Here is a 22226-nt window from a genome sequence, read left to right as displayed (position 1 = left end):
TAGAGAGAAAGGAAACAGCCCATCTCAAGCCCCAGCTCCTGCTCCTTACCATTTTCTGGACATCTCTTCCCAATATAGTAACAGAGCCAGGAAGGCCTGTTGTTCACCTTATCAGTTGACATCATGGACTTGTAAAACACTCCCTTTTTCCTTTTGCCATCAGGATGCTGTGGCACCATGACAGTATGGGACTAGCAGCTCTTCATCAATGTGTGTAAGCAAGTAGATGAAGGGGGTATGGTGCAGTCCAGTCTCACCAAAGCTAATTTTCCATCATGCTAGCATTTGCCTTGCCCATTTTGAGGATAGCATGTACTTTCTGTGAATGGTGGCAGAGTTCTGGTTTATGCTGAGTAAGTATGAATCATGCATGAGGTGGGGGTTTTTAATATTTATGTATACTCATTCTGATAGTTACTGGCCATAATATGTTTAAGAAGATAAACAGGTATGTTATGGTTAAGGCAAGGACTCAATTATTTATTTACAATAGGTGAAGAAACAACAGAGCTGAAAAGATAGTTTAGTGATAGGGTAGTTCTTGTGGGTGCCTCACGTAGAGCACAAGAATACTGAAGGGTAGCACAGATCATTGTGTTTATTTCATATACCAAAGGAAGGGGAAAACAATACATTTTTTTTAAACTTCATTATGTATCAGCAGCCTAGGACAAAGCAACTCCACTTTGAATAATGCATCTTCACATCTCTCACATGCTCATCAGACATACAGAGTTAAGCTCAATACAGCTGTACTTACATCTTGCTGCAAATCAATGACCTACTCAGCAGAGCTTCTCCCATTAAAAGAAAATTATTGATATTACAAAAAGACATAAATATTGAGGGCACTGCTGCAGAAAGCAGTGTCTCTTTCAGGAAAGAAACAGTGAGACAAGCTACAAATGGGCTCAAATCTTGGACAACAAGAATAGGATCTCAGTGGGAGCCTGTCTCTACATAAAACAACTTTAAGGTTTATGTAGAGAAAAAGGAAGACGTAATAGGTAAAGCTATGTGCTTATCTTTCTGTTTGTACCCTCCTTTTCAGAGTAAGGACTGAATTTTGCCTGCAGATCAGAGAGAGTCCACATCTTCTACTTCATACTGGTATTGTGTTCAGGAACTTTAAAGTAGGATATAGGCTGCTTGGAGTTCCTCTGTTTTTTATCACTTTAAATATAGAAAGACAGGTTAAGATACTCACTTCTAAAGAAAAGTTAGCCATCAGATTTAGAATAGCTGCAAACAGGCTTACATGTCCTGGTCTTTGTGCTTTGTCCAGGCACTCACCCAGCAGAAACTCTTACCAGCTGCTCAGGTGCTTGGTTTCATAATGCTCATGGCATAAAAGGCTGGACACAGTGTCAACGTTCTTTTTGTTCCTACGTCTTTCCTACCAGTCGACCAAGCTTTGGCTCTTGTGCTTTCTGTAGGCATTACTGGTTCTCCCAAAGACTGAGTCACAGCACACTTTACCCTACTAAGAGCCATCCTTGCTGACATTACCCTTCAGCATAGTTTGGCACATCCTTATTTCACAAAACCTGTGTGAACAGAAGCCCTCCCCAAGCCGTGGGCCCAGTGAGTTGCTTCCATTAGAAGGAGATTGTTGGCTGCCAGCTCAGACCTCAGACACATGATCATCTTATTCTGCCTGAATAAGTTAGTAGAGCTGCAGCAATTATGGATGCATGTGATCTTAATGTGTCGCAAACACATGGTAAAAACGCAGCAGCATGAAATGTATTTGCTGATCAACAGAGTTGCACAGTTAGGTCTCTGAGTGTAGAGCCTGTTTTTGTTTTCTTTTTCATGCAAGCAGATTTCTTTAGTAAAATGTACCAAAAAATGCTTATCCTCAAAACAATCAACATGAAATGGGACTTTGTTTCTTTTTTCATTATTTCAGCTGGTGTTTAGTCCAGAAAGCTTTCTAGGCTGTATTTGTTTCACATTTATTTTACCCGTCTCCTTTTTCTTTTCTTTCACTGTGTCTTTTTTTGTTTTGTTTTGTTTTGTTTATGTCATGACACTTGCATGTTCTAGCAGTGAGTACCTGCACTGACTACAGCAAATGGAGATTTCACAATAGAAAGTGTATAGAGACAGTTCTGGTTGTATTGTCAGTTGTCAATGACTGTAGGAAAGACATTGCACTGGAAACTGTGAGTAGGGATATAATAGGAAAGAATGGTCTATGGGTTTAAATAATGAATGAATGAGAGTTCAATGTTAAATGGCATTCTCAGGACAAGCAACTAGGTTGTTAAAAGGATAATGAGATTATAACCTTTAGCAAGCACCAGAGGCAGTATCTAGAGATGGGATTAATATCACAGAATCACAGAATTGTCCAGGTTGGAAAAGACCTTGAAGATCATCCAGTCCAACCATCAACCCAACATTAACAATTCCCCCAACTACACCAGATCCCTCAGTGCTAAATCGACCCTTTTTTGGGGACCTACTTTGAGTGTAGAACAGCTGCTACAATAAAATAGTTAACTACCTAGTGTAAGTTCTGTAAGTATAAAGCTCGTCTTCACAACAAAGTAGTGTGTGTTAACAATAACTGTGCTGTTGTTGACACATCCTGTATCTTGAGCAGATGTACCCTGGATGTAAGGGATGGATCTCAACTCAGAAGGGGAAGGATGATGTTTGCACTGGCGCACATCTGATTTTCAAGAGCTTTGTCACCGCCATCTCAATTCTGGAAAGGTTTGGGACATCACAGGCACTGGTTTTGTCTCACAGAGTTTCTGACAATGTATTTCTAAATCTTGACTTTGTGTAACTATTTTTTAAAACTACAACTGTTCAGGTGATACTACCATTACCATATAAGCTGGTAATGCTAAAGTGCTACTACCTCAAGGTAGAAACACTTCATGTCTACAAGGAAGATCTCAAAGTGCTACTGAACAGTTAGGGGAAATGAGGAGGTTATGTAGTTTGCCCAGTGTCACACATTAAGCTGAAACAGAGGCAAAATACTGAAATCCCAGTCTTTCATCCCTGGGACTTGTGTGCAAATCTGAAGACCATTCCTATACCTGTGATTACAGGCAAATCAGAAAAAAAAAAAAACCTAGCCTGCTTTGAGTTACTTTAGTATTTAATTGCTGGCAGGGAAACTCTGAGAACTTATAGGCATGGTCTGTGACCTGAAACATCATAGTGTTTTACTAAATGGGTTCTTGCTAGTATTGCAAATGTCAGTGTCTTAATTTCATGATGGCTGCTGCCTGGGCACTTCCAGAGACAGCCACTTCTGATGGATTCCTCTAATCATTAGCACCAGCCACTTCCACAACATAAAGTGGTATGCAAATAGAAAAGACATCCAGCCTGCTCAGTCACCATCACCCCATAAACCAGTGCTGAGCACGGTTCCTCACTGTGCACCATTAACCCCTCAGCCATAGCTGCTACCACGTCCTGAAGCCAGTGGGGGCTGCGGGACTCCACTGCCCAGGTGCCAGGGGAAGCATTTGCTCGGGGCTGCTGGGCCTCAGCAGCTCTGCCGCACCTTGGAGAACAAGCTTGTCTTCCCAAGCAGTGGCAAAGCCTGCCAAGCCAGCTCATCCGTGGCTCTGCAATTGCTAGATGTGGCACCAGAGGAGAGGAGGCAGGATTGTACCCTTTCAGCAGCATTTAACCACTACCTGCTGCTGACAGCCATAGTGTCAGATCGTGAGCATGTGGGCTGTGCTTTTGCTTCAGCTCTGCCAGGACAACCATGGTCTCGTCCCTACCAACCTATTGTCTTCCCTTTGCCCCTCCAGGGCAGGGGGGGACCTAACTGAGGGACCCTATGCAGAGTTGTTTGTTTCCAGTTTGCCCAGCTTGCAGACTTGGGTTTCCCCGCAGGAGCAGGGAAGCACCAGTGCCTGCGAGGCAGTGGGAGCAACTGTGTACAGAGCTGGACCTCCACACTGGCAGCTTCTGGCCATTTGATCACCTCAGGCACAAAATGAAGCCATAGTCTAAACCGGTTTTAATCTGATTGTAGTTAACTCTTCTGAGAACTGACAAGTTACACTTAGGAAACAGGACCAGAAAGAGTGGGACAATTGGGTGCCTTGCACGAAACAGTCCCCAGCTGTGTTAGCACTAAAGGAATATTTGTAGAGTAACGTCAACCGAGACACAAACACCTCTGATTTAACCACAGCCCTTACAAAATCCTTTATCCCCTTTATAGTTCAGGAGAGAATAAAGCCCTTTAAAGAATTTTAATGGCTTAATGTTTAGCCCAACATCTTATTAAAATTGTGAAAACTAAGTAGCTTTAAGAAGAAGGAAGGAGCATTTCTGAACAGTGACTTCATGGTTATGCTCCTGAGGGTGAAAGTGGATGTTTGGCTGTACCAAACCCACAAGTTAATCCATTTAGTTGAAACAAAATGTTCAAATTCAGTTTCCTAATCTCATTCCCAGCACTGATCCTATTAGCATTTCTAAGGCAAAGCTTCTGGGGAGCAGGATGGGACCTCCATACCATCCCTGTAGTCCTGCTGGAAAGAGCATAGGCATGGAAGAAAGCTTTTGATTTTCACCTGACCCTCAAGTGCTTTAGCACTTCCACCACCTGGGAGGGCTTATATCAGTATTGGTTGCCCTCCTCTCTCCTCGCGTATTTTCTCCCAGCTGCCCAGCACTAGCAATCATGGCATGTCCCCTGGGAGCAAAAAGCAAACAGAAGTTATTAGCTCTGGTGATCTCCTAGCGAGGCACACAGTGTGGGCACAGCCTGATGGGCTGTGTGAGCCTGCTGGGTGGCCAGAGGAGTGAGGTGGCCCCACAGGAAAGCTGTCCTGACTAATCAACCCCATCCCTCTTAGCAAGATGTTTCCTGAATTTTCTCAGAGGATGTTGGAGGCTGGCAAGGTGTGCTGGTGCTATGGGCAAAGCACTGAGCAAATCCCTAATAAGTTCAGCTGGGCCTCACTATCATGAGCTCTGTGCTGCTCCTGCTGGAAGAGGTGTTGGTCTGAGGGTAGGAAAGGGCAGTTTTGGGAGCAAGCTTTTGAGGAGACTCCTGAGGCATTGAGGCCTAATTATAAAAAATGGGTAAGATGTGTGGAGGGGAAACTAAAAAGGAAATAACCTACAGGAATTATAGGTTCCTTGGGTCTGAGATGTGACTGGACAAGGTTGTTGCTTGCATGAGGCTAGTAGGAGTATATGTCCTTTCTCTAGGAGGTTTTGCAAGCATAAAGGTTAGAAGTTACTGAAGGACTGTTAGAGTTGGCAGCTGAAATTTATTGAGAGGATAAGTGAGTTTGAGGCAGATTCTGATTAAGGCTCCAAATGCTGTGAAGTCATCAAGAGGAATTTATTGCACATGGGGAAAAAAAAATTGAGCTTTCTCACAGATGAGCAGAACATGGAAAAGCAGAAAGTGCTGGTCTTCTCTCCCCCCCAAAAAAAGCATTGCAGTAATCAAGGGGGTTGCTTTGGCAGGAAAGAGTAAAAAGATTCACAAGTGGAGAAACAATTCCCTGTTTCAGCATCAAAGTCTTCCAGTGAGCCCTGTAGGAGACGAAAGTCTGCCTTGAGAGGAAGCAAATTAAACATTTGTCAACTGTGAAAAATACAGGAAAAACTACTGAGCTCTGCAACAGGACTGTCATCTCCACAGAGGCAAGAAACCCCTGTACTGGGAGCTAAAGGGCTGTTCAAACTTCTCCAATTCTTCAACTGTGCTCAAGTGGACAGCAATAACTTTGCTATTGATAAATGCCTGCAAGTATCAGTATGTCTTATCCATCTGTAGAAAATCCTCAGAGGACCAGAGACTATGATGTCCTTTATCTGGTAAGTTTAATGTGTGAGGAACAGTGAATTTGGCTGTAGTAAAGAGCTGTGAGGAATCTTCTGTCAGGTTTGACTCTCCTACTGTCAGTTGTGTAGTATAAGATCCTTTTAAATGGTTTGAGCTCTCTGAGGTATCTTTGTTTCCATGCTGTGATAAGTGCACATATGTATATGTATGTGTGGTCTTTCTTGCATGTATTGCACAACTATGAAACATGGTTATTTAGCAGATTACCTCTTATGATTTTTTCCCATCCATTTTCTAAAAGAGCAGAGCAAACAGTGATATACTGGGCAGAGCATAGTCAGAAGCTGTTTGTGCAGCACAAGGCAACTGGACGTAGTTTTTTGGAGACTCCTTGTACCTTATTATGTGGTAAAATGAGTGCAGAAATGGAATCCTGATGGTCCTGAGCATTGCTCCTTAGTGCTGCCAACAACCCCACGCATATGTCAGGGTGGTTTCCCTTGAACCATGACATGTGGGGGGTTTTTGCCCAGATAAAAGGGTTGAATGTTTACAGTTTATCTCCCATTCAAACATAACACTGTTAATTAGAAATCATGGGAAACAGAGGAAGACTTGGTTACATCAATTATTAACATCAGAACCAAATTATGCTCTGATAATAAAACAGGTTGTACTATAAGCAGAAGAAATAATGAAGCATAGTTTCCAACAGGTACCTGAGGCTAAAACCCAAGTCTAGGGATAAAGGTGAGCAAAACTTAATTAAATCCATTAAACACCAGATAAAATACACTTGCAGCACCCAGAACAGGCAAGAGAAGTTGCCTTTGATGACTGGACTACAGCAGCACTCATCTTCCTCTGGTCCTTCTGGCCTGACAGAGGTTGGCAGCACATTCCCATCTCAGAAGAGCTTGTAATCTGGTGGCATAACTTGAGAGGTGCAGGTTGAAATTCCCATGAGCAAGGAGGGGAATGGGAGCTTCGCGTCCTGTGGCCTCACTAAGTGTGCTAAGCCCTAGACTGTTGTATATATAGAGCACCCATCTCCATTTCTTTTCCCTCTGGCTGTGCTTCAGAAGAACTCATAGCCAAGGACTGTGAGTTGTGAAGATCCAGCATCCTGGAAGCGTGCCTAGGACTTGGAATGCTGACCAAACTGGATCCTGGGAGCCCAGGCCAAGCAATACAGAGTTTCTGCATCATGATTCGGATATGAGCTGCTTGGCTCTCTCGGAGCCCTCCCAGGGATTATTGATACCTAAAAGTTTATAGGGCAACTGAGCAGGAGGATTGCAATTTTAGACTGGAGTGTCTTAATCCCATTTCAAGCAGTTAAATGCTTTGGATATAGATACTAATATCATAGAAGAGAACAAAAAAAAAAGGAAGAAAGCTGTAAACAAATAATTGAATACAGATTCAGGGAGAAAGACTGTTCATTTTTCTTTTGCTTCTTTAGATGTGTGGTGGGTGCTGGCTTTGTTATGTAGTTACCTATTAAAAAAAATGTAACACTGAGTTCAGCAGCAGTGCTAATTAACAGCATAACCACATGACCCCTCTGGGCTAATGATAGTCCTAAACCCATGTTATCTTTTAATAGCTAAGCTGATTAAACTAGCACAGAGGAAAAACAAGTTAGAGAAATTGCCTTCATGGTACTTCTCCTAGGAAAATTAAGGTGCTTTCCAAGCGTGCAAAGTGCATGTATCGTGCCGTTTTCCAACCAGCCAAGATATAGCTGCCTAGTAACTACTGAGTTCACATTTCTGTGGAACTGTAGCACAGGACTGAAAGAGATGATAGAAACAGTCTGGATCACCCAGGCAAACTTGTCAACACAGGGAATAGTCATCTATAATCAGGTGCATGTCATAGCAGCAGTTGCAATTTATTTTTGCCTTAAGCTTTCCTCTCCCTTTTATTTCTTTTCCTTCAATTCTACCCCAGAAAAGGGTGTGTCATCCCCCAAACTGGTCAAGATGGAAACTTGTACAGGGTTTAATTACTGCAACCTTAAGGCAAACTCTGGTTTTACCCCTTGTTCCACTGGGTGGGAAGAATCAGAGGAAAGAGAACATGTTTCCCCGTTTAAAGGCCAGAAAGGACAGCTATGATGAGCTAGCCCATCCTTTGGTAGCTACTATGATTAAATGAGCACAGGAAAAATGAGGTAGAGAAATTACCTTCACAGTACTTCTAGGAAAATGAAGATGTTTTCTTTATCTTGGCCCCCTTCTCTTCCCATCTCTTCTAACCAGCTGTCTTCATAGTATGGTACATGTATGCAAACATGAGGAGCACTAGTCAAGTGGATTAAGTTCCTAAAACATGTACATGATTGCAGCCATGTAGTTCCAACATCTGAGACAGCGAATGCCTTGCAAAGACATCATGACCTGCTTGGGTGGTGCTGTTTGAACCTTTTTATGTTGAGAGACACAGGCACACCAAAGACCATAACCTCAGAAGTATTTGCAAGTGTCTGTCTTCCAAGGACTCACAAAGGCATCAACAGGAGTTAGTACTTAGGCTTGAGAATCTAGGCCTAAATAATGTGCCTAAGGCTTCTGAAAAAACCTGGAAATAATTTTCTATCTGACCAAGCCTTGTACCCAGGTAATAAGAGAATTTCTACTTTTCTTGGGTTGTTACATTTTAAGGGGTTTTTTTGTTTCAGTATTTTTTGTTAATCTCTCCTCCTATGTGACTGTATATAAGTATATGCAGGTTAAAATACATTTTTTAAATTAGATAATCTTAATTAATAGCTGTATATGGTGTGTTAGAGGAACTGTGTGTACTTGGAGGATTTCTGTCAGGCTTTCAAGGCTCAGTTTTATTCCTTGCTGTATTACTTGGCTTTGTTTGTACATTGATGTAGTGTTGATTTTCAAATCCTACACCACCCCCCAGGCAGAAATAGGTGACCTACTTTTCAGCCCTGGACATCTGTTAACTGTAGCCCATGCCTCCCTCTGTCCTTTAACCCCTCCCTCCCTCCCTGCAGAGCATCTGCAGACTCCCAGCCCTTCCAGGGAGCTGCTTTAGAGCTGGGGAGACCCCTCCACAGCGACAGGCAGATAATCCAGAAGGTAATGCTAGAGCAGGAGTGCACACATGACATCGGAGAGGGTTGCAGTTCTGCCACTGTGCCACAGAAGGTCACCCCAAAGCCATCCAGACCCAGGTACCTTCTAAAAAGTCCTGGAGTACCTCACCTTCCCCTCATGCTGGTGACTAAGCCAAACCTCCTGCTTCTGGACCTGCAGCATCACTGGACAAATTTCCCTGGGGGATCTGGATGCAGCCCTTTGGCAGCCACAGGTGCCATCTGAGCCCAGGCCTGACTCAGCAGAGAGTGGTGGTGAGCTGGGGTGGCCAGGTGGGAGCCCCAGGCACGTGTGGCTTCCCACAGCACTGGGAGAGCACTCCCTCCCCACCCAGGCTCCCTGCACCAAGGCTGCTGTGAGTCAAGCGAGGTGTCAGAGGAACAGGAGAGGGCCACAGGGGTGGCTGCAGCCTGGGAATGAGGGAAGGGCTGTCCTTGCCTGTTTTGCCAATTATTAGGCCTAGCATAAAGATGAACCAATAACCAAACTGTATTTGATACAAAAGGGTCAGTACATGGGTGAGCACTGGGGATACAAACAAGTCAGATTATACATAATCAACATCAATCCCACTGACCCCAACAACGACACCGCACGACCAACAATGGGTGGAATAAATGGTGACATGCAGTCTCCCATAGAAGGGACAGGAGACAACTGAGCCAACAAGCCAAATACATAAGACCAAGGAAGCCACATACTGAATCTCTACACAGCCCGCGTTTACAAAAGCCAGACCTGACTGGAGCCCAGTCCCAGGGAGGCGGGAGGTCCTTCCCCAACAGGGAACTCTGCACAGGGCACCCACCTCACACACAGACACTGCCCCTCCTGCAAGGGGTCCCAGCTTTTATCCCTCAGTGGGACACCTGACCTTGGGTTACTTAATGCAGACCCCTGGGGCTCATCTACCCAACGGCTCTGTCTGCCAGGCCGGCACCACCCTGGAGGGAAGCCCAAAGGCAAACTCACCCCCCTTTGGGAAGGGCTGTGGGAAACACCCATATGTCAACCTTAATCTGGGGCTTGGGGTTGAAACCCCAGCAATTCACTGCCTGGTTCAGATAAGCCTCCAGACCCTGAGACAGTCTCTGCCTGAGTGGAGGTTCCTGGGCCTGGCTTTGAGAGACTTGCTTCCACACAAACATCTTAGGCCCCCTTTCCTCACGCTGAACAGGGATGCTGTGTTTGCTCAGTGGCAGTCTGGTCAGCAGCACCCATGGGGTAAAAACCAAATATTCAACCTCCTTCTCATGAGTAGAATAGAATAGTTCAGTTGGATGGGACCTACAACAATAATCTAGTCCAACTGCCTGACCACTTTACAGCTGACCAAAAGTTAAAGCATGTAATGAAGTTTCCCCATTCAGAATTTTCTGTTTTACAGAGGCAGCTCCCAGAGGCCTCCTCTGCTATCACTGCTCTTCCAAAGCAGTCCTTAAGTGCAGCCTTGCAATATGCTTCAACACCAGTTTGTCCTGTCCCTGCTAGCCCCTTCCCTGTCCTGTGTTAGCAGGAGGCAGCAGTGGTATTTGCTTGTGTTGCTGCTTTTTCAGGCAGTGCCAGTTCCGTGCCCTGGCTCTGGGTGGGGGGTGTCTGTAAGGCTGCCCAGGCTCTGGCCTTGCTGCTCCACAGCATTTGTAGGTTTGCAGGTCAAGAGCGTAGTGTTGCGAGGTGATTCTTGCACGATGGTGGGGAGCAGATTCTAAGTGGTACCCAGGTCCTTTGACTTGTTTAGCAATGCAAATATGCTTCTAGTTTGGTTAATTTATGCACTGTCTTTATTGACTATATAATGTCTCCCGACAAACAGCAGGTGGCATGTTTGGATCAAGAATCTAAGTGCTCTGCCTCAGACTCCGGGGGCCAGGGGAAGATGCACTGGGACTGGGAGAGAACTAATACAGTAGAGATGCCCTTTCACTGATTTTCATCATGACGTCAAGCTGTCACTGAAAAGGTCAGTTCTGGCTGGACAGTCCTTCCTCTTGCTCCTGATGGTCTGACAGGAGGGGATGGGTAGCGTTTCCCCCTGCAGCAGCCCAGGTGAAGGTACTCATGCGCCTCAGCTGGTGGAATGGAATGAGAATATGCTCATTTTGCCACTGGAATTTGCCCATGCTGACACACTGCTCTTGCTTTTTAGACCTTTGGTGAGGTTTGGTGAAATGCTGCACAATGTACAGAAGGAAAGAACAATAGGATCCCAGAAGTAGACACTGGACTCTAATTACTTACGTGTTCTCATTTAAGTAATGAGTTGGATGCTGCATCCCCATATGCTTTGTGTACAGGGTGTGAGTTCACAGACATTTCAAGCTTCTGATTTCCCATGCAAGGAAGTAGTCTGCAGTTATCTCATTAATTAGAAAAAGAAGGGCCACTCAAAGCAAATCCCTGCCCTCTGGACAGGAGAAACAAAGTGGCTACAGAAATTTGATCTCATTCTTGTTGAAATAAACTCTGGGCTTATGCAACTGCATGATAAACAGCACAGTCTAGAGCAGGCTTTGCTTGGAAATACTACTTGCCATCACCCAGCCCTGAGTCTGGTGCTCTCCTGCTCTGTCAACTCCTGCATCAGCCTTGGGTCCCCACAGAGTCGTACTCGTGTCCCTCAGGCCTGGTCAGCACTATGCACAAAGTATTCACAAAGGACAGGAGGCTCAGCACAGCCATTTAAGCCTGGCATGGAGCAAAGCTCAAAAAAGGGACAGTATAGAAATGATGGACAGGGGAATAAATGTACATTTTCTTCCTGGGAATCTGACTTGGCTTGGGGTATATGCAGGAGTTGATTTCAGTTGGACAGTCAAGGAGAGTTAGTTAATTCCCAAGCACTCACATCTAAACATGTGTAGAAATTATAAATATGTATCTAGAGAGATGTAATATATGTAGAGACACGTACATAATCTCAAAAAAAGGCAAGTACAGAAGTAATGGACCCAGAAGCAAATGAGTGTATATATATGTATATACAGATATCTGTTTTCAACAACACCAAAGGGTCACTTGTCAAAACTGTTTAGACACCAAGCACTAGTCAAGAGACATCATTCCTGTTAAAAGTGACCAGCAAAACATGGGCTGCTCCAGGCCAAAGGACTACTCTGTTTGTGGTCAGGTTGGGCACTGGCCTATTTCCTGTTAGAGACAAGCAAAACAAACAGTCTACATGAGAGAAATTATTTCTACCTGCTGACAGCCAGCACACAGTCTGCAAACAAAAGTGTCTCCAAGTGTCTGCACTTACCCTATGGTTGGTGAGAAGAATAAGGGAGAAAGACAAATGTGCTGATGATTCCCTTTACTGTGTTGCTTCTTCCTACCAGTGCTAAATCCTCCCCATGTTTCTGCAAACAAAAAGGATCTTTTGTAAAAAAAATCCTTTGATCCTTCTGGGCATTTGCCTTTTCCTTATTCTCATCTCTAGATTTCCATACCTTGCATGTTTCTCTCCAAAGAAGAAAATGCAGGGGATGTATTGATTAATTTAGTTCTAAAAACCTGCATTCGTCTCATGATATTAAAGCCAAAGTCAGGCACCAAATTGCTGCTATAGCTACACAGATAATGCTGTGTAGCAGAGATGCTGCTTTCACCAGCAAAAAAGGGTTTTTTCTGTTATAGATTTTCTAGGGCTGAGGAAAATTAGCAATAGCAGCAACATTTTTATTTCCACGGTAGGACTCTATAAAAATCTCACCCTGAGAAAAGCTAAACCCACCATCAGTGTTTACTCTGTGAAACCTAGTGCAACGGGAGGAGGGAGACAGGGTCAAAAAGGGCTGCTCTGGAGCTGTGTTTCCTTTGGGAAAGTAAGTTTGGTGAGCAACGCTTCACAGCACATGACTGTGCCACCTTGTGGCTTTGGTTAGAGCTAAGCTCTAAAGTATTTATATTTTTTGACATAGATGTCTGCCTGTAAATGTCAGATCTAGTGAAACAGTAATAAAATGCCCAGTAGTACTGCCAGAAAGGCAGTAGGAGTCAAGATCAGCTCTAAAACCTTTATATTTTTTCTTCCTGCCATCCCATATTAGTCTGCCCATACGCCCAACTCAACCCACCAGCCTAAACCGAGGGGCAAACACTTGAAATGAGTAGTTGTCTGCTACACTGGAGGCAGAGCAGTTTATTCTTGGTGGTACTTAACCTGATATCTTCAAGGTGAGAAAACCTTTGGTCACTGCAGCTGTTTTTTTAATAGAAGACACCTGAAACTTTAGCACCTTGACAGCAGAAGCACCATCACAAATCTTCTCTATGCAACTTTCACTCAAGCAATGCATCCCTGATGCCCAACTTGCTTGCACCAGCTGGATCCTGCTGCATCTGAGGAGGGCACAGATGGAGAGCTCTTGAAAGAAAAGGCCATCAGCTGTTTCAGTGGCCTTGAGCTTAAACTGGAGAGTCCCTAGGACCAGGCTTTGTGCACGGGGCAGGCTGCCTCTGTCCATCTCCACGTCAGATGGAGGAAAGGCCATCAGAAACACAGAAGTGATGCAACCTGTAAAGTAAGATCACAGATCCGGATCAATCACAAAATGAAGAAGAGCCGCAAGGTCTCTGGGCCTGCAGTGCTACCAAATGGTACTGAACACTCAGTCTCTTCTCTCTGAAATGTGCCACTGGCTTGTCCTAAGTAGTGCTGACACACATAAGACTGCCAGGAGGAATTAAACTGCCATTAACTCCTTTTTTTGTTGTTTAGGTAACTAAGCAGCCAGATAGTGAGCAGAGGGCCTGGCTGCCCTTGGCAACTTCAATTACAGAGAGGGAAAGGTAGCAAAAAGGAAAAGCTGCAATGAAAACAAACAAAATGACTCCTACACTTCCGTAAGAGGAGGAGGAAATTCTTCATTCGAATTAACTAACTTTAGGAGGAAGAAACCCCACATCAACAGATGCCACCAGGTGTCACAGCCAATGAGGAGAGAAGCTGTGCACTGACTGTTGAATGTATCCGTCCCACTGCAGCTGAGACTTCAAAAGGTGATGTATGTCAGACCTCACATGTCTTGTGATGTTTAATGATTTACAAAATTTACTGATAAAACTTCCACTTTCCACTGGCACATGTTGACTTCATGCATCTGGTTTCCTCTGACTGTCCTTCCCCAGACTGAAAGCCATGCTGGTTTATCAAAGATCATTTGGAACCACTTGCGGGGTTTAAATCCCACCAGTGGACACTCTCTGTGGTGATCACAAGTTTACTCCTGCTGCTTGTGCCAACAGGAAATGGTCCTTCTAACAAGGTGGATGCAGCCTTGATGCAAAAGAAGAAACAATCTTGTTTCTGCATCAGGACTCTGGAGATTGGATTCCATTCCTGGTCTTCCTCTTTTACCTGATCTGGGGCAAATCACTGAACCTCTGTATACCTGTACACCTGCTGAACTACCACATTTGGTCCATGGATGATTTGTTGCAGATTTCTGGCCTAGATAGGTTTTGCCCTGTAACTTGATTTTTGTAAAAAAAATAATAAATCTGTTCTTTCCTACTCACATGTCTCATTCCCCCTCCCTAGCCTTTCAAGTCACTTTTCTATCTCAAGCATGGGTTTCCTATACTATGATGCTAGAGATTTTTGAAATCCAAATCCAAATTCTCACCTCTTTAACTCAGGTATTGCTGACACAGAGACTTTACAAATATGTCATTTGTTGTTAGAACCTGTGAGAGGATATGAGCTATTTTTGCTACAGAATAAAGTTGATTTGTGAGTGTTCTTTCAAAGATGAAGTCACTCTACTAAGAAACTCACTATCTAAATGCATGCAACTTGCTGACATTATTATCTAGAATGTCAAATACTTGTAAACAGATTTAAGTAAGTATTGTGGCTGTGTGATCCCAATCTTTGAAATGGGAGAAGTTACGTCTGTTGTAGCAGAACAATTCTGCCATAACTGCAGGCTTTGTTCTCAGATGGATGTTATTTGCATATCCTGGGGGACTGTCTGTTTTCTCTAGCCTGTTGGCTTACCTGACTGGTCTTTGAGGAACCTGTCTTATGGACACTCAGGGTCTTTCCTTAGCCTTTTTGATTTATGTCTTGTCCCTAGGCTTTGTTGCACAGTCAGTTCTCTTGTATTCCACAATTACAAACAAACAAAACTAATTATTCTCATAAATCCTTAATCTGTTTTCTAGTAAGTCAGAGACGCACTGAGAACTTTGGAAAACAGGTGATGTGTAAGGCTGAGAACTCAGTGTTACCCTGTCAGACACAGAGTTTCAATCCCAATTCACTTACATTTACGTAAACATCACAGATAGACACTGGCTTTGCAACAAAGACAGAAAGGGGACCAATAAGGCAAGAGGCCAGTTGTTATATACGATTTAAGCTGATTGTAACTGAACTGCTGTCACAATAAATGTGACAAATTGTTGGTAATACTGAAATGTGACAAATTGTTGGTAATACTGAGGATTTCAGTCTTTCTAGACACCCAAGATTAAGTTTTGGAAGACGGATGTTTCTGTGTTTCTGTTCATGCATGTGGTAGGAAAGTGTGAATTGTCTGATCTCTTCTTACATTACAGGCTACAGAGTATCACCGCTGAAGAGAAAATGCCGCAGAATAATTCTGTCTGGTTGTAAATCTTAATAAACAGAATTCAGTGGTTTCCTAAAGCCAAAAGTGGTTGACGTAAGAATGGGGGAGAGAACATGCCACTCCAATTTAAAAAATAATAAAAAAAAATCACTAATCTGTCTTCAAAAGAATTCAAAATGTTTGAAACAACTTTGAATGACACAGAACATATGAAGGAAGAGAAAATTCCTTTTAAAATGACTGTCACTTATTTAGCCAGAGGAAAATAACCTTTTAGCAAAACTGGAAGAAAAGATGCTGTACCTTGTACACCTACCCTCTCCCTTGTATTTTGAGCAAGCTGGAAAACCATTCTATGCCTCTTCAGGTCTTCCTTCCCCAACTTTAACTGCAATCATAAGCATTACTAAAGTTACAGCAAGGAAATCTAATCTTCTGCTGTAAGAGTGAGAAGCCTTGTCCCTACATCTGTTGCTGTCTTTACAATGCCTGACATCTGAGAAACACTTCTGGAATAAGACTGAAGATGGTGGTCCCAGGGGTCTTAAGCATTTCCTTGCTGGCTGCATCTCAGAAATCCAACAGGATCTGGAAATAAACTGGATTCTTCAAGTGCTCAATTCACAAAACCTAGCCTTAGTTGTAGGTAAAAAAAAAAAAACAACTTATAAAAAGAGACAAAATACTTGACCCAGTGAACACCATCTCTTGTGAGGACAGTGGGCTCCAGAATGCACATATTCCTCTATCTCTTTCATCCCCAATTCCTGATTTTTCAGGTCTGATTCTCCAAGCAGATCTATAAATAGAGAAGTGGGTTCCCATTCAGTCTAGCTTTCGTTTCAAGTGTGCTGCCTGATCCTGTACAGACACAGCAATACAGTCTCTACATTTTGGATTTCCAAACTTTGAGCTTTCCCTAACCCTGTTTAATTCTTCCTGGGGGATGAATGTTGTAATGGAGCAAACACAGGAAACCTTGTTCTCCAGGAACTGGGTAGAACTGTGTGACAAACAGATCCTCTGAATGCTTGTGTACCTCTTCTCTAAATTTATACTTATTTCCTGGATACACCTGCCAGAACTGCAAAAAGGGGTAAGGATGAAGCCTAGAGGCCATGAGATGCTCACCAACCTGCCGGGGTCCCTTGTCAGCCTTCCTGTAAGGGATAGGATTAGTGTTCAGGTTGAGAAATGTAAAATTCCAGTTTATTGCTGGCTCCTGTAGCATATCAGGAGTTTAAAAAACTTGAACTGAACTGAATGGAAGCTATTTTCTTTTTGTTTTTTTGTTGCGTTTTCTTTTTTTGTTTGTTTGTTTTGTTTTGTTTATAATCAATTCTCAACATTTAGGTTAGTGTAGAGCTAGGAAATTTAAAGCTTTGAGAGACCAGTTCCTTGCTGGTATCAGTCAGCACCCTTCCTGGTTGCAGAATCCTGCCAAATCAAACAAAAGATTTATTATTTTAATCCCTAAACCTGCTCCCTTCCTTGTAATTATAGGCAAAGGATAGGCACCTGCTGTGCAAGAGAAGCTGAGGGCACAGTCTCACCTACATGAGCATTTTTCCCAACTCTAGCTCCAGGGAATATAACAACTGAACTCTTGCCACTCTATCCAAATAGATGGGTTTTTCGTATGACATGGGATTTTTGTATGATAACCTACAATAGAAAAGAGAAGCTAAGGATACCAACCCTTCCTAATGCTGCAGGCTATGTATAATGTGGAAACTGACTGTAACTTCTGGAGCCTGAGATTTCTAAATTCTAATTCGAATGCTTCTCAGTTCTAGTGGCTGCCTATATATAGCACAGTGCCTACAGTAAAATGAGCCTAAGCCCTAAATCTATTTCCCTACAACCTAGGAGGAATTCAGCACTCTATGAGAAAGAGATAGAGACCATCTAATCAAACCTGTAATGATAGCCTAATGAACTGAATTTGGATACAAGAGAAAGCATTGGCATTGTTGTCATGAGTCCTCAGACCTTTCTAGGCCATGCAAAGTTCAGTAACAAACATCACTCCGGAAGTAAGATTGTTAAAACTGTTGCGATCCCTTAAATCAGATTTATTGCCAAAGTAGCTATCCCTTCAGAAAATTGTAACAGAAGGCATTAGCCTCAATTAGGACAAGCCCAGATCCTGTCTTTGCAGTCTGTCCAGAACATATGTAAGCTGTTGATATCCATCTTCCTATCCCAAAAGCCAACTAACTCTAGCCTCAAGCCTGCTATTCATGTTAATTACAGACAGGAGTCCAATCACTAATTGTAAGAGGAAATTCAAGACCTCAGCCTGCCCCTGCCATCCCTCTTCTAATTCTACTGTTCCATGAGGAATCCATCAAAACCCCAAACTGGGCAGACCCAAGTAAACTGCTTGTCCTAATCTTCACTGTAGCTATGATCTTAGCCAGCTGATCTGGCAATACCCCTTGCAGTTACTATCTTCATCTCATTGCTGCAATATATTCAGAGTCCAGTAATTAGCCTGGCTCATCAAGCCTTCATTTCCCAAACGCTAGCTTTGCCTCCAGTCTTAATTATAGGCAGGGGCTCTGTCTTACTGCCCAAACCCACAACAGCATTGGCTCCTGAGCACACCAACTCTCTTCCTATCCCTGCTTTCCAAACAGTCCAGCAACTACCTGGACTCTTTGGAGAAAGGTTGTGGTAGTGGGGCTCCGTGTTGCTAGCAGGGACGTGGGCAGGCTGCTGTGCTCCATCCAGCTTGAGGATGCCACAGCGCACGTGTGCTCGCCTGCCTTCCCTCCACCCTGCTCTCCACAGCAGCATGAAAGGGCACGCCACTGCTCCCTGCACAGGTGGGGGAAAGGCAAATGTACCTGGGGAACGCCCAGCCTAAAAAGCATCAGTGTCACATGAAGAACTTTCTTCTCCCCATAGCTCTGTGTGGGCTTTATGGCAGCAGGTGGCCACAGCTGCTTCACTGTACTGGCTCAGGCTGAGGAGGAGTTCCTTGTCCCCGCAGCACCCTCCCAGCGCCGTGCTCCGTGGGGCAGCTGGGCAGGTGCTGATAACACCGCAGGGTGCTGGCTGCTGCCGGGCAGTGCTCGCACAGCAGCAGGGCTGTCTCTCCAACGCCCCCCCTCACCCGTGGGCTGGGGGCGGGCAAGATCCTGGGAGGGGACACAGCCAGGACAGCTGGCACAGAGTGACCAGAGGGATATTCCGTACTGTGTGATGTCTGCTCGGCCATAAAAGCTGAGAGGAAGGGGAGGCAGTGTTCATTATTTACAACATTTGTCTTCTGGAGCAACCGCCTCATGTACTGAAGCCCTGCTTCCTGGGAAGTGACTGGACATTGCCTGCTGAGGGGAAATAGAGAATAAATCTCTTGGTTTCCTTTGCTTCCCCACATGACCTTTGTTTTCACTTTATTAAACTCCCTTTATCTTGACTCATGAGTTCTTTCCCATCTTATTTTCTCCTCTCCCCCATCCAGCTGAGGAGGAGAGTGATAGAGCAGCTGGATGGGCATCTGGTCTCCAGCCAAGGTCAACCCCCCCATGCTCATGCTTCATTACTTTTTTTTTTTTTTTTTTTTTTTTTTTTTAGGATCTACAACATAGATAGCTTCAACACTGCTGTTTAGCAGCATTTCACTCCTAGTTGCTTTGGGGATGGCATAAAGCATGGCAGGAGATCCAGACAGCTGCATAGTTTGGGACCAGGCTTTTTCTCAGCACAGCTGCAGGTCACCCATGCTCTGGCAGAAGGCATCTTGACCACATCAGCCACTTCCTGCGTAACCAGATGCACTTTCTTATCCACTTGAATCCACAGGGATGCTGCACTGAATCAGCCAAACACCTTGAGCTGCCCTGCTGTGGACAATAACAGTTGGGGCAATTTCATAAAAGATCAGGACCAGTGGATTTAGAATTACGCATCCTTTGCTGTCAGTACAGGCTTGGTCCTGGGAACATATTCAGATTCCATTGAGCCAATTGATATAACAGAGCTGTATTTCGCAGTTAACAGGTTAAGAAATCTGTAAAATGTGGGAGACTACAAAGATCCAGTCAGACAGCTGAGAAAGCTTTTCTGGAGGAAAAACACTGGCTCCTCCAGTTTCAAGAGGGACCCTGAAACATCTGGGATTTAGGCACTGGAGGAGCAGGAATGATAGGTATGCCACACAGAAATCTGTGTTCCTTGTATGGGATGTGTGTATCAAACACCTCCCTACAACCAGCCACTGTGACAGTCAGGGTCCACTCCAGGAGATGAAGACCTTGTGCATCATCTTGGGTGAGAAAGCCCAGCTACAGCCAGGAGTTCTGGAAAGAAGAGTGGGAGCACTCTGCTCCATGCCATACAGAATCCTAAGAAATGTTCCATTCCTCTAAGTAATTTGGTCCAACTTTTCTAACACATTAGGATGATGGATGGCCTCTTCCAGGCTCTGCACAGCAACAGAAACCCAGATCCTTCAGGTTTTTTTCCTCAAAGTACAAATGTATCTTAAGCATAGCAATGGAATAAATCACTAGAATTAGGCAGTCATCACATGGCTGGTCCAGGGTCCATTTATATTAAGCATTACTAGCAAGGCTAATGTGGCTAAGACAGAAAATTTTTCGACATTTTCTGGTTTAGTACAATGTAAAACCTGAAAGAACTTTCTAGGAAACAGAAGCATGTCTCCGACTTTGTATGCTATATTTTTTTCTACCCTGAAAAAATCCAAAGAAGTGGAATTGGACGTCATCAGGACTGCTGATGACTGCTCAGAAAGACTTCCTTTATGCTGAGTCTCATTCAAGCAGCACGCAGCAGAAGGCATATCTCCATTAAAGATTTTTTTGACTTTTAGGTTAACATGGCAAATTTCACAAATCTGAGACCACCAATATTGACTGAGAAATTAAGACCAAACTAGACTCAATGGAACTAGTTTTCAAATATGTTCACCATAAAAAAAAAAAAAAAAAAAAAAAGAAGTTATTAGTTAAAATATTTACTTTGACATCCTATAGCATCAATTTAAAGGATACTATTTTAGAAAAAGAAATGCAGATCAGAGCTAGTCAAAACACAGAGATTATTCCTATGGAGTGTAGCATTTTTGATAAGGTCATGCTGACAAACTTGTAAGTTCTATAGCTAGCTAACAACTGTAATTCTAAAGGTGATCAGTTTTCTAATCAACCTCTTCACCTCCTTGCTCTTGCTGTTATTGTACATTTTAAAATTAAAAACAAGGAGACAGCAACACTATCCTTATCTTAAATTCTATCTAAACCAGTTGTGATACCGGCTGGTCGATTCTACTGTAGGTGATGAAACAGCTTTGCTCATGAAAAGGGCTGCTAATCAAATCTTTTACAAGTATTTATTATAAAACAAAATCCACATAATCTATAGTACAAGTACAGTCTGTTATCTGTACAGATATTTATACAAAATACCAGTTACTTCAAACAAGACTTTGGTTTTGTTAACATAAAGAACCATTGCAGTTTCATGACCAGAAAATTGTTGACTTATAATGGTCTGAAGTGATGAAAGCCCCAAAGAAGTTTTTCTTAAGACAGTATCACCATGTTCATTTGTATGCTAAAAGGCCATGCTTGGAAAAATAATTGGTAAAGACTTTCTGTAAGACAACAAAGATTTTAGGGCTCTAATGAAAAGTACCACAGTGACAATCTGAAAATAACATCAATTTAATCCCCAAATACATAAGTGTCAGTTACTGGCTTTTTTTTTTAATGTTAAGTATTTTTGACAGATATTGAGATTTCTGCTAAAATAAATATGAATGTATAAATCAAAGACCACTTGAAATAACGCATTTGAGAGAAATTCCAGTATATTATGAATTCAAGACATGCATACTCTAAAAAATTCAGAAGTTGCCAGCTTTCAGTTAGTTTCACAACTTGTGTATTTTAACTGAAGACAACCCTGACAATGATACAGAGCTTTGTTAAAACCAGTGGCGTACAATCTACGTATGATTCTGGGTGCACTTCTGATGTAAGGCTTTACTTTTTTCACCAGTTAAATATGCTGAACTGTTTAAAATATGTAAGGCACTGAAGTATTTGGTTTGGTTGTCTTTTGTATTAACAAATGATACAGACGGATACACATGTAAAGCTGTGATTATTAGGCTGTTTGCAGAATACATATTTTAATATACATATGAAAAATATTGTGGGGGGGGTTTATAAAACTTCTTGGTACTCTTCGTATACTCATGTACATCTACAATAGCAGCAACTGCGATACAATTTGGTAAGAAAGTGGTCTGGGTTCGAGTTCTGTGTATGATGCCATCCAAATTTCATGTACAACAGCAAAGCAGTCCTCCCATTTTCAACAGATTTTTATCTACGTAGGCTGATGAATTCCATGTACAAGTATTGTGTTTGTAATTGCAACCAAAATACTTATTTACACCTGCAGGGGTACTTGTACTTATTGTACGAAGTGCCTATCCACGCACTGCAGGATCTCTGTGCAAATCCAACTGGAGCATCGCTCCCTCTGCCAAACCTGGCCACCCTGGGAACGTTGTCACAGGAGCAGCATCATTCTTATTTAGAGAAAGGTGCATCAGTGGAAGTACTTGCTTTTCAAAGATGTAAATGCTGGTGAATTAGTCTGTCACTTACTGTAGCTGTCAAACTTGCTTTTCTCCTCTGATAAATCCCTCTAAGCACATTCTCTGCACATATTTTGTCAATATAAAAGGACCCA

The sequence above is a fragment of the Athene noctua genome, chromosome 14, assembly GCF_965140245.1.
Source record: "Athene noctua chromosome 14, bAthNoc1.hap1.1, whole genome shotgun sequence".
Classification (NCBI taxonomy): Eukaryota; Metazoa; Chordata; class Aves; order Strigiformes; family Strigidae; genus Athene; species Athene noctua.
Note: the sequence above shows the minus strand (reverse complement) of the source record.